The 12,422-nt window shown below is 40.9% G+C and overlaps 1 pseudogene; it reads left to right on the forward strand.

Moving 5' to 3' along the window:
- The first annotated feature begins 5,885 nt into the window (after positions 1–5,885).
- LOC142895013 (G2/M phase-specific E3 ubiquitin-protein ligase-like) lies at positions 5,886–10,033 on the forward strand (annotated as a pseudogene).
- Positions 10,034–12,422: the final 2,389 nt, after the last annotated feature.

The following is a 12,422-nucleotide window of genomic DNA, read 5'->3' on the forward strand; positions in this document are numbered from 1 at the left end:
AAATAACCTGGCAAACGCAAATAAGAATGTTGACATTTGGAGAGAGGATGAGACCGGGGCGATGCTTTCTCTTCTAAAAGAGATGGACATATTAAAATAACACGCAACAGAGACCTTTTTAAAAGGGTAGCGCAGCAAATGCAGGGCTCCAGCTTTGCGCACCCCTGAACAAATACGTATTCCTTCGTATTTATATTTCTACCTTTTCGTTCACATTTTTTGTAAGTTAGAAGAGTTTTAACTTTGTAAATAAAAGCACACCAAAAATATGTTTTTCTGATTTGTTTTTATTTGGGTAATTTCGCTGTTATTCTGCTGGGAACGGCGTGCAGCGGCACCAGATTCCTCCACGGTCTGCACTCCACACTGCAAAAACCTGTACACAAACTCTCCCACCAGTCTGCTCCGAACCCGCATCCAACAAGAACGAGAGTTTGGGGTCCGTAGCGACGGCACAAAGCGTAGCATCGAGGACATTGTGTTGTTGTAGCCCTCCAACAGCAAACAACGTTCTTGTCTGCCTTTTAAAATAACCATGAGCACAAGAAATAGGATACACCTTATCTGCAAAGTAAGTAACACGTACATTATGAACTATCGTTCCATATCATAATAGATTTAATATGTCAACCGAACGTAGCTGACCGGCTGAAAAGACTCACTCCACCCCCTAGTGTTGGGAGGAGGACACGTTCCCGTCAATAATTCGAATTTCTCAGCTGATTGTATACGGGGAGAAGGTGAGAACTCCGATTGGACGAGAAAACTCAGAATTATTGCTTAGTCCGATTAAGCTCTGCATGTTAATGCAGTGTTTTGATACAAGTCAACAGTATGAAACGGAATCATTCTAAGCCCTATTAAAATGTCAGTACACAAAGTAAAATATATTTCCGGGGACACGGAAGGCACAAAAAACGTCCAGGGACCTTCGGGCCGCCTTGCGGCCGTAACTCAGCCCGCGCTGGGTCCGTACGAAGCTGGATTAGCCGCTAAACAGCTGCTAAAAGGTGAAGCCTTCAACGACGGTAAGTGTTTAAATTCTGCCTGTTTCGTAAAGTTTGCCGTTTACTCTTCACTCCCGCACCGGCAAACTGAGGAAGTGAGGCTCAGCAGCGACGAAGAGTGTGACCAATCACAGCGGAGTGGGCCGGGCTTGGGGTGGAGTGAAGTGAAACAGAGCGTTTTCGCAGGATGCAGTAAATACGAGGAAACGAGCAGCGAGATACGCAAATCTAAAAAGCTTTCAGCACTGAAAATTGTGTGTTGCTGCTCTGGAGCGGCCAGATATTACATACAAAAGCCGGAAAATTAGTATAATAGGTGACCTTTAAGGATAACTTTAAAGAAAGCCTGAAGTGGCCAATGTGAAATTGTCCCAATAGTCAATTTGTACTGTGGTAGAAAATATTGCTGGTCATTCTCAACTAGCATTAAACAAAATTATTAATAAGCCAGACTAATTTCAAACGTGGGAACTGTTAGCTATGATCCATCTAGCCTTCCAAAAGATAGTACTGTGAAGATTAGACAGCCGTTGTAAATAAGAATTTGTTCCCAAATGCTTTGCACACTCGCATGGTTTGTGCTGTAGTGAATTCTTCAGGTGGATCCAAGATATGTAGTTGTTGAAGGAGTCTCCGTTGACACCGACTTGGTTGTATAAAAACAGATTTATTACAAAGAAGTCAGAAGTCCAGAAGAACAGGCACCATGGTAGCCTGGGGATGTCTCGTGGTCAGATGTGAACTCCAATGATTTAATGATAACATCACCTTTTATACCCCGTAATACAAAGAAGCAGAAACGGCTGTGAAAAGTGGAGTATACATCTTACGGAAAGCTCCTCGCCACCCCGAGAGGGTCCTCAATGTTCTTGGCACAGGCATTGCGCCATCTACAGAGTGAGATGTGTTGCTGTAAACATGTGTTTCAGGTGTTCTCCTTCTTCCACCTTCATGGAGTAAACTTGTGGCGCCACACCAGGCCTGGCATAGGTACTAGATCCTTTAATCATTTCCAGCATCTAATAGTAATAATAATAATAATAATAATAATAATAATAATAATAATAATAGATTTTATTTATAAAATTGTGTTACTTTTAGAGCAAGCCTGCAGGCGACATTTGTGACCCCTCGATATGACTATTGAAATGGCAAACACAGAGAAAGAACAAATATAACACACAGTCAATTCACGAAGCACAACACAAAATCCATCCATTCAAAATCAGTTGACTTAATCCAGCACATCAAAACAATGTCCCAATATGAAAACACAGTGACATAAATAGTACTGTAGAGTGAATGTAAGAGTTTGACCTCTGTTGCAATTATGTTGCTTTGAAGTTGTGAGTCTGACGGGACTGTTGGCCAAAACCGTCAGCATGATCTCTTTCTCTTGTTCTGATGTCAATATAGGCATGTCTTTCATGCCTATATTGACACAGAAAGGGCTGTCCAGAGTGCTGATGTGATGCACACAATAAATTAACTTGTTGATTTCTTTCACTATTCATCAGAAATAAAACTTTACCTGTTTTCTCAAAATGCCGTAATGAGAGATGCCATTGTAAATCTGCTAGGAACTCTTAATCCAACCTCCCTCAGCGTCAAATCAGAAAATGGTCAACTACACTTAAACTACACCAAATTTCATTTGTCAACAATTCAACAATGGTGTTTGCAAATATAATGGCTGTGCTTAAACTGACTGTGCTGATTTGTCAGCCAGTGCTTTGGACCTGCGCGGAAGTGACATTATGATCTGTGTTTGTGTATAACATGTTTTGTGTGTCTTGCAAACTGCTGTGTGTATTGTTTTGCCAAAAATGTGAGGCCTGCATTGTGTTTACAGTCAGGGGGAGATCTGGCCCTGTGTTTTTTTTTGTTTTTCTCCTTTAGTTTTAGGCAGGCATGGGCAAACCCTTTGACTGGTGGGGCACAATGGGTTCTAAAATGTGACAGAGGGGGGCGAAGCAGGAGCAGATGGATGGAGTCTTTTGGTGACCCGCCTCATAGAAGAACAAAAACATATCATCGGTTATGGAGGACAAATATGTGCTTTAATGTCAATTGAAAATGGACAAAAACAGTTGCAACAAAATATCTGTCTTCGAATCCCCATGGTATTTAGCTCTTAATTGAAATTACTCTTAAAACACTGAAATGGATGAAATACATCTATATTATGACTTACTGATTATTAATATCCTTTCTTGAAAAGCTTAACAGGCTGCATATGGCCCCCGGGCCATAGTTTGTCCACGTCTGGTTTACGGCATTAATCATTGTGTTTTTCTTATATGTTCACGCAAAAAAAAATACAACACGAAAAATCCCGAGTCTGTTGCCGCACAACCCCCGACAAAAGCTCTCAGTAGAGGAACGCAGTACATGTCAGCAGTAAACCACATCCAGAACCCTGGCGCTACTGTCTAACTGACGGCAGCTGCGTTCGTTAAGCCCTCGCCCGCTCAAACATTACCACACAGCCAACCGCACGCACACAGACGTATCACACACACACACACACACACACACACACACACACACACACACACGAGCAGACGGAGGACTTGTAACCACCAGTTGTCGCTCGTTAACTGCTCAGATTATCGATGTGAGGCAACAAATGTGGTGTGAGCAACTTATTCCCTTATCTAACAACATGTATTTCCATGTGGCGGCAGTCCATGTGTCTGCGCAGCGTACGTTGTTGTTTGTTTTCATGTCGGCCATCAAGTTTTACGACTGTGACAGACCACCCCCAAAACGCACACACACACACACACACACACACCTCTGTTGGCCCTCTTTCTGTTCCTGTAGTAATTATGTCACCATGTGTTTGGTCTGCAGCCCCGTTGACAGGGAACACGTGTCATTGTGCACAAAGACTCGCAAATGCCCAGTCCTCTAAACAGGTAGACATGTGTCTGTGTGAGGGGCAGGAGGTTTTGTGTGTGTGTGTGTGTGTGTGTGTGTGTCCCATATGGAAAAAGTTATATGTAATGTTTAAAATTCTAGTGTTCAGGTGAACCAGTATTGTTTTTGTTTTTTTAACACATGAATGAATGGGAACATACATTTGAACGTATGTTCCCATAAAGCCTTTGAGGCTTTAAGGAGACTCAAATGAAATTTGAATCAGCTTCATCTGCTTCAAATTGAGGTTGTCAAACTCACTTGAGGTAGCTTTTTTTCTTTATGAACAAAACGTATGGAAATAGGTTTACTGAATGAACTCAATCTCTAAATTTACATGATTGGCAAAGTGCTCTTTGCTCACCGTCAGGATGGCCGCAGAGCTTAGGCGAGCATAGCCTCTTGGCTAATCAGTCTGCAACAAAAAAAATAAATAAATCTGGAAAATCGGCCAGTCACTACGACAAAAACAGTTTGTTATCTCACTGGATGTGCCTGGACAGATCAGAGGATCTCTTACTCTTCTTCCATTACTTTCCATATATTTCTTTTTACAACACATCCTTTTCATATAATTTTTAAAACTAATTAAATAATAATAATAAGTTTGCTTAAAAAGAATGCACATTTTCTAAGTCCTAGTCCTCATCAGTTCGTTTACAGCTGGAGTGGGCAAACCTTTTGCCTGGTAGGCCACGATGGGTCCTAAAATTTGACAGAGGGGCTGGAGCAGAAGCAGATGGATGGAATGTTTTGGTGACCCATCTCATAGGATGAAAAAATATCATGTTGAAAATTAACAATGGCATTACAACAAAATATTTTTCTTTGAAGCAACACGGTATTAAGCTCTTTATTTAAACGACTCTTAAAATACTGAAAAAGAAATGAATGAAATACAGCTATTGTATTAATTACCTACTATTAATAGAATTTGAATTGTTTGGCGGGCCGGATTAAAAAGCTTAACGGGCCACATATGGTCGTAGTTTGCCCATGCATGGTCGACAGCCCACATTTGGTACCTGGCTTCGATGCAAATTCATACAAGAAACAGAGCTGCCACCAAAAGCTATCCCTCAAATCTCCGGTCTCTCCAGAAATTATTTCATCTGTAAAGCAAAGCCGTTTCCTCCTCTGAAGTGCATGACGGGAGAGGTTTATTAAATGTAAACAGCAGTACAGTATGTGAGTATGAACTAGTCTGTGATTTTGGGGGTGAGGGAGGAGGTGGTTGGTATAGTATATACTGAGAAAATGTCCATTTTGTCAGACTGTTCAACCGTGTCAGTTTTTGAACATGAACAATAAAGCAACGTCCAGCATTTAATCACATCAGTTTTCTTAGCATTTTTTTTAAAACTTTTGATCAAAAGTCCAAGCTTTGCATTTGACATTTACCTGATATGATGTTGGTCATGTCTTGAGTGAAGCCATGTTGTCTACGTACTGTACTTTGTACTGTATTTATGATTGCAATGTAGACAGATTTGACTAGAATGGATTCTTCTCCAGAGCTTCACTCTGTATGGAATTTCAGAGCAAAAGATGTCATGAAAGAACTCAATATGAATAGAAGCCATTCTTTTGATTATGACAGTTTCTTTTTAGCAGTCACATCAAGTCACATCAATTTCTTGGTTTAAAATTCCGATCATCGAGTGACTGGGATTCGCACAAAATATTTGCCTCAATATTCCGACCTTGACAGCAAAAGCAACATGTAAAAATAATTGAGCAACAAGGCTTCAGATGCGTGAGTCTGACGAAAACACACTCGTGGTGAGCAAGATCACCACGAGTGAATCTATACATTCACAGGATAATACATAACCTAGGTTCTCTGAGCAACCTGAATTCTTGGTATGCATTTACTGTCTGACAGTGACTGCACTTCATAAGGATTAATGGGGTCGCCGGGAGGGGGGGGCGAGTGTAAAAACAGAACCGCAGACAATGGTAGTGGAGAGTAAACAGTTTAGAGGGCTACGCATGAACACGGCTGGTTGGTATTGTACAAAAAGAGGGCGTGGATTCCTGAGGGAATTAATGTTTGTTATGGTAATGACTTAGTTAGATATGGTTGGGTGAATGCGTCCAGAAAAAACATTCACTTCTCAGGGATGCGCCTCATTATGTTGTAGATGACCTGAAGTTCGAAGAAGAAGAAGAAGAAGAAGAGAGTGACTGTGGTCACATAACAGTCAACCCTCTCCAACGGGTCGACTTGAGATATTTAGGTGTTCTGAATTACCCCTTGACGTACACAAAACGAAAAATTTGCATCGCGTTGTCGGTGAAAGTTCTTACCCTCACGCTTGCATGGGGTTGTGCAGAGGAAACAAAGGAAGAGAGACAACAAGGCTGTATTGGAAAATATAAAAGTATGAGGACTTTTGACCCCCTTGACCTCCCATGTTGCAGCTCCAGAGTGAAGATTCCATAAATCCCAGCCGAGTTCTGCATCGTCTACTGAAGGGAACCATTGCTGTTGTTGTTTTTGCGCAACAAAGTGAAGTTCAACTACAAAATTAGAATTTTAGGACACGTTGTATTTTATAAATTTCTGCCAACACTGAATTTTGCACAGACAAACAGACAAAGACAAAACAAAACATTTTTAATCACATTGTGATTATAACGATTTGTATTTATTTAATCACACAGCATCTTAGGCTCTTGCATCGCCATGGTCACACCTGCCTTGACAACAGAAATGTTTTGGCTTCTTCTGTGAAGAAACTTCACAGACTGTGTGACATTGACAATGGAATGAACAAATTGCTTTTTTTGGAAGAAAAATTACCTATTAAGGATCATAAAGAGAAATATTAAGATTTTTCTCCTTGTAATGGTACAAGGAGAAAAATCTCCTTATAATGGCTCGATCGTATGGTTTATAGAGCGCAACAGAACTTGCTGTCAAAATTATAAAGTTATATTTAGTATAAGTTACATACGGAAGCGCATTGCATTCACTGAATAAAAAAATTAGGCACCAGGATCTCGTAATCATGAGATCAGGCTCTCTTAATTACGAGAAAAGATCTCATAATTACAAGATCCTGGCGCCTAATTTTATTTTTATTAAGAGAATGCAATGCTAGTTACAAGATCAGATTTTTTTTTGTTTTTGTTTTTTGTTTTTACTCTGTGAAAAGAGTTAGCTGGCCAATATTCTTAGTTATTGTCTCTATAGTCCATGAAATGAAGACTGAATGTGGCTGATCTAAGTATTTAGATGTTCATGTGCGCATGAATTTGTGCTTTTTCAGTCTGGAGATCCTTATGCCGTATGGGAACAAACTGGTTACACCCAAGCTTTCCAGAGGTCAGCGGTTAGATGCCTCTATGGTGCATAAGATCTTCAAAAGACCTCCACTCTATATCCGGCCGTCAATAACACTTGAGGTAAGCCGCAGAGTACAAATAAGCAAAATTTACCTGACCTGTCCCACTCAGCATTAGACCTTTTGGCAGATAACTGATCTCAAACCTGGGTTTCCAATCTCACTTTGTTGGCTCTCTTTCTATCGGATTGTATGGCCATTGTAAATAATGCTGTGAATGCCATGATCTAAAAACCATGGTTTATATTTTGCTTTGCCTTGCTCCATTTTGTGGCATTGTAGGTAAATAAACACTTAGATAATTAGTGCACGTACAATAAAATATTTATTTTTGTGGACATTTTATAATTCTGTTATGGCATGGACTGTTTGGACCTTAAAGAACAGATAAAAAAAAAAAGCAGAGGTTTTGTATTGCACTAAATGTAATAAAACATAAATCAATATTAAAGAAAACAATTAATTTGTTTGTTATTTGGTATTTCAGCCAGAGATGACGGATACAAGCACAGAGGAGGATGAGGGTGTGGAAGAGGATATGTTTGTCCCAGCCACTGCAATTGCTCATGCTGCATGCAGCCCCCAAAAGGAATTTGAAACGCTTTCTTCACAGCCCTCCACAAGTCACCACACCCCTAATCGTTGGTCAGACCCCAGACCTGAAGTCCATGTCCCAGCCACTGCAATTGCTTCATCAGTTCCCTCCACAAGTAACCAGAACCAGAACTGTAATCGTTGGCAAAATGATTATGAAAGTTACATTCACCTCATATATGAGACAACCGATGAAGATGATGATGACCTGTACAGTGCCGTCATTGGCAGTGTTGAAGATCAGACGTAAGTGATTTCATCAAGTGTAGAATTGTAGGCAGATACAGTGCAGACTATAAGCATTAAGACTTAACACTTTTTCAGTAGCTATGAGCTTTAAGTGACTTTGTGCTCTAATTAAAATGTATTTCCATTTCTGTCAAATTAAGCTTTGGAGCTTTAGCCCTTTTTCTTAAATTGATCTGTTAATCCCTAAAGACAAAACAACGGACAGAAGACCCCTATTATTGTAGCATAGTTACTAATAGATCTGTCATTCTTTTTTTTTTTTAAGCAGCCAAAAGAACACATCCCCATTGCAAAAATTCTGAGTGAACTCTGTGAAAACATTGATAACCTGCAAGTGTGCAAATTCAACGTCAATCGTTCTGCAGTCCTCCATGGAGCAATAAGGGAGTTCAGACGGCTCTCCTATGACCCAAATAAGATGATGTCCATAAAGTTTTCTGATGACAGGGGAACCACAGAAGAGGCTGTGGACCTTGGTGGCCCTCGCCGAGAGTTTCTACGTCCGCTGATGGATTCATTGGCAGAGTCCGATATGTTTGAAGGACCAAAGGGACACCTCAATTTGGCTCTTAGTTCCTCTGGTGTGTACATCTGAATTTTTCACAATATATGTATTAAGGGTGTCATTTTTGTTGTTGTTCTTCTTCTTCTTCATTTGATTTATTTGAACAGTGCTTTCGATACAGTGGCGTGTGCAGGGGTCACTCATGGTTTTGTGTTTTGGACAGTGTTTCTGAGGTCTGTTTTTTTAGATTAAAACACCATGTCGGGCAGTGTCACAACCCATCCTAAACAAAGTGATCTAGAAGATTCACTGATGTAACCAGCCATGGTGCAGTTTTATTACCCTTGTGCTGCTACTGATTTGTTTCTATCTTGTATATCAACTTTTTTTCAGCTATGCGAGAGGACAGATATTTCATTGCTGGCAGAGCAATTGCTGTTTGCCTGGTGCATGGAGGCCCCCCACCGTCCAACACATACACTTTGTTCATTTAATACCTGGCTGTGTTGTTCTTTACCTCTACATAACTTTGCTCAAGACTGATGTCACCAGAAGCCACAAACATTTAATATTTATTCTGACTGCCTCTGTGTGCCCTCTCGTGTATCTGTGTTTTGTTGTGTGTGTAGGTTCAGTGAAGAATTACGAACACTTGGAGTGCTCCAGAAAATAAAATGTCATCCTGAAGCGTTCCGTCCTATCCTTTGCCACAATCCTAGAACCCTGACTGCTGAATGTATGGATGAACTTTTTGACATAAAATGGTCAGAGATGGGAGGCAACAACAGGACGGATGAAAACAGAGTGATTGCCTTCTGGAGGGAATATTTACAGGATGCCGAAGGTGGGTGATTTTATCTGTAGTGGTATGGATTGTGGCCTGACATCACTTTGCAGCTAATGTATGCATATGGATTAGACTTTAACTATTGTGCACCGTTTGATAAGTGTTACCTCGAATGTTCATGGTCAGAAAAAAATGTCAACATAAAACCTTTGAAAACACCAGTTCATTATTTCTATGCATGTGAGCATTTTTTTGACAGCCATTGTATAATATTGCTTCACATCTAGGTAATGGTAATTATACCAAGAGGAAAAGAATATCATTTTACTTTTTACATTTACTTTTAGTTGTTTTGGTTTCAACCGTTAATGTTTTTGTGGTATTTTTCAGAGGACGAAGGACCGTCAAAGCTTGGAGACATTCTGTCATTTGCAACAGGCTGTGATGTGATGCCCCCCCACTGGGTTCTCTCCTAAACCCTCACTAGAATTCCAAAGAGGGAGATACCCGATAGCAAATACATGTGTCAACTGTCTAAGAATACCTCTTCATCGGTCCTACAAGGACTTCGAATATAACATGGATGATCCGAAACACTCAGGGTTTTGGAATGGAGTAAAAGCCTAGCCTAGTGTTCACAATTTTGAAATCTGTTTTTTTAAAATGTTTGTATTTCTTATTCAGTTGTTCAGGTGTAGGCTAGGTTAGAATCGATAAAGATGGAATTTATTCATTATCTTTTCGCTTTTCATAAGCTTAGTGTTTTTTTGTCAAGACAAGGGTTTTTGTTCTTACCTTCTTGACATGTTTCGGCAGAACTTGCGTCTTCCTCAGAAGTGTCACAGGATGGTACGTGTTAGACATCTAGGTTAGACACGCCTCCATAACATCAGCTGGTAAAACGCGTCACACGTGCCATCCTGTGACACTTCTGAGGAAGACACAAGTTCTGCCGAAACACATCAAGAAGGTAAGACGAAAAACCCTTGTCGGACATTTGTTTCACCGGCATTCAGTGTGTTGGCTAAAATCTGCCCAACGATTGCCATCAAACGTTCATCTGACAGTGATGCATATTCCTGTGATGGAATACCAAGACGTTGTCTGTGACGAAATATGGTTCACCGATCGATGCCAAACAGTGAAGCGATTCCTTGCCCATTCATCAGTGCCTTGACGTGCCGGATGTTGAGGTTGCTGTAGAATGAGAATCATTTGCCCGTGTGTTGACTCTAAGAGAGTGGTACAGTCTCTTGATTCTGGACGTTCGGCCTAAAAGGCAAGCTAAAATGAAAAATACCAACTGCATTTTCATCTTTGAGAGTACCGCACAGGCATGCAGCCTTGATCCAGTTCCTTGGTCCAGACTGTCCTTTTTATGATCGACCTTTAGCACAGGTTTCAATTAAAAATAAATAGTGAAGAATACAAACAAAAAACATTTCTAAAAATAAATTTCCATTTAAAGTAACAATAGAAAACAAAACTGTACGAACAGTGAGGTGCATGATACTTTTATATTTATACAGACCGCTGTGAATGAGCAAAAAAAAAAAAAAAATCCCAAAGCGTGCCTTCCGTTTACACTGAAATATTTTTTACACGCACACACACAGAGATACAACCCCTTTCCCCATATCCCACAGTAAAAAGCTGGTGGAGTGTCAAAAATGTTTGAATGAATGCGACCATGGTTGTTGTTTTTTTTTATTATGATTATTATTTTATTATTTCAATGTGTGCACGCATTTCAATGTTTTTGCCCTGAACGGCCTCCCATAATTACGCGGTAAAGGACACCCCCTTCTTCGCAGCCCCAATCTCGCCGCAAATTGCACCGCATTTTACCGCTGCGTGCCCTTCTTTGAGGATCTGCCCCTCAGTGATGTAATTTTACTCACCTTAGCAGTTGAGGGTTCATGGGGTGCAGACTCTCACACACACACACACACACACACACACACACACAGAGACCCATGGAAATGACAGTCCGTGTTAAAATAACATGAGTGCAGCTGTTGAGTCTCATTTAGCACCAAACAACACCTCTTACACTCTCCGACCCGGTGTGTGTGTGTGTGTGTGTGTGTGTGTGTGTGTGTGTGTGTGTGTGTGTGTTGCTTCATGCTATATTAGAAGACTGGGCTGTCTGGAGTGAACAAGGTCCAGTTTGTCCCTCACACACACGAGCACCTTCGCAACCATCCACCAGTTGTGGTTGGTATTGGAGGTTTAGTGTGTGTGTGTGTGTGTGTGTGTGTGTGTGTGTGTTCGTCTGTTGGCATGACTGTTAAGGACATTAGTTCTAATCGTTTGAGTTTCTGAAAAGCTTTGTCACCATTTGTTGTTGAGACACATGTCCCTGTTTCATCTTTATTAACCCGGATTTCATTTGTACGCACCTCTGCAGGTTTCTACTATCACAGGGATTCAGAAGCTCACATACAGTATGCTTTGTGGTTTAGCTTTACCAACTAGCCCCACAAATACTAAAGGAAACATATTTAAGGATTTGACCTTTCAGCCCCTAGATATTTTAATGGGGGATCACGCCCTTTAAAAAGTTTCCTATGACAGTTTCCTTGAATCAACTCATGGACGTCTGAAACGTTCAACCTGGTTTGTTAAATCAGCATGTTCTGTCCTTCTGGTCAAGTTTTAACTGTCTGATGCCGCTTTCCCACTGAAATTAGGGGGGTTGACACTGTGTTTTCTGAACACTGGTCGACTCTCTATCAATTGGCATTTGGCCCTTTTCCCACTGACCAAAACCAACAGGGTCTGACGACTGCCGGTGTCGTTCATGCCAGACTTGAAGCAGCACGCACCTCCGCGGCTACCTCGCGCTGTGCAGCGATCGTTTCCGCGTCTTGTCTATTTTGTGCACAAGCCGCTAGCGAAAAAGCCAGAGGACAATGAACAGTTTTCGAGCGCTGATGGAACGTAATCAAACACCTTAGCTTCGGTAGGTGATAAACACAGCAACTGGCACGATCTTACGCCATCAC

This window comes from Nelusetta ayraudi, unplaced genomic scaffold (genome assembly GCF_046127955.1).
Source record: "Nelusetta ayraudi isolate G7.1 ecotype Tasmania unplaced genomic scaffold, CSIRO-AGI_Nayr_v1 ptg000048l, whole genome shotgun sequence".
NCBI lineage: Eukaryota > Metazoa > Chordata > Actinopteri > Tetraodontiformes > Monacanthidae > Nelusetta > Nelusetta ayraudi.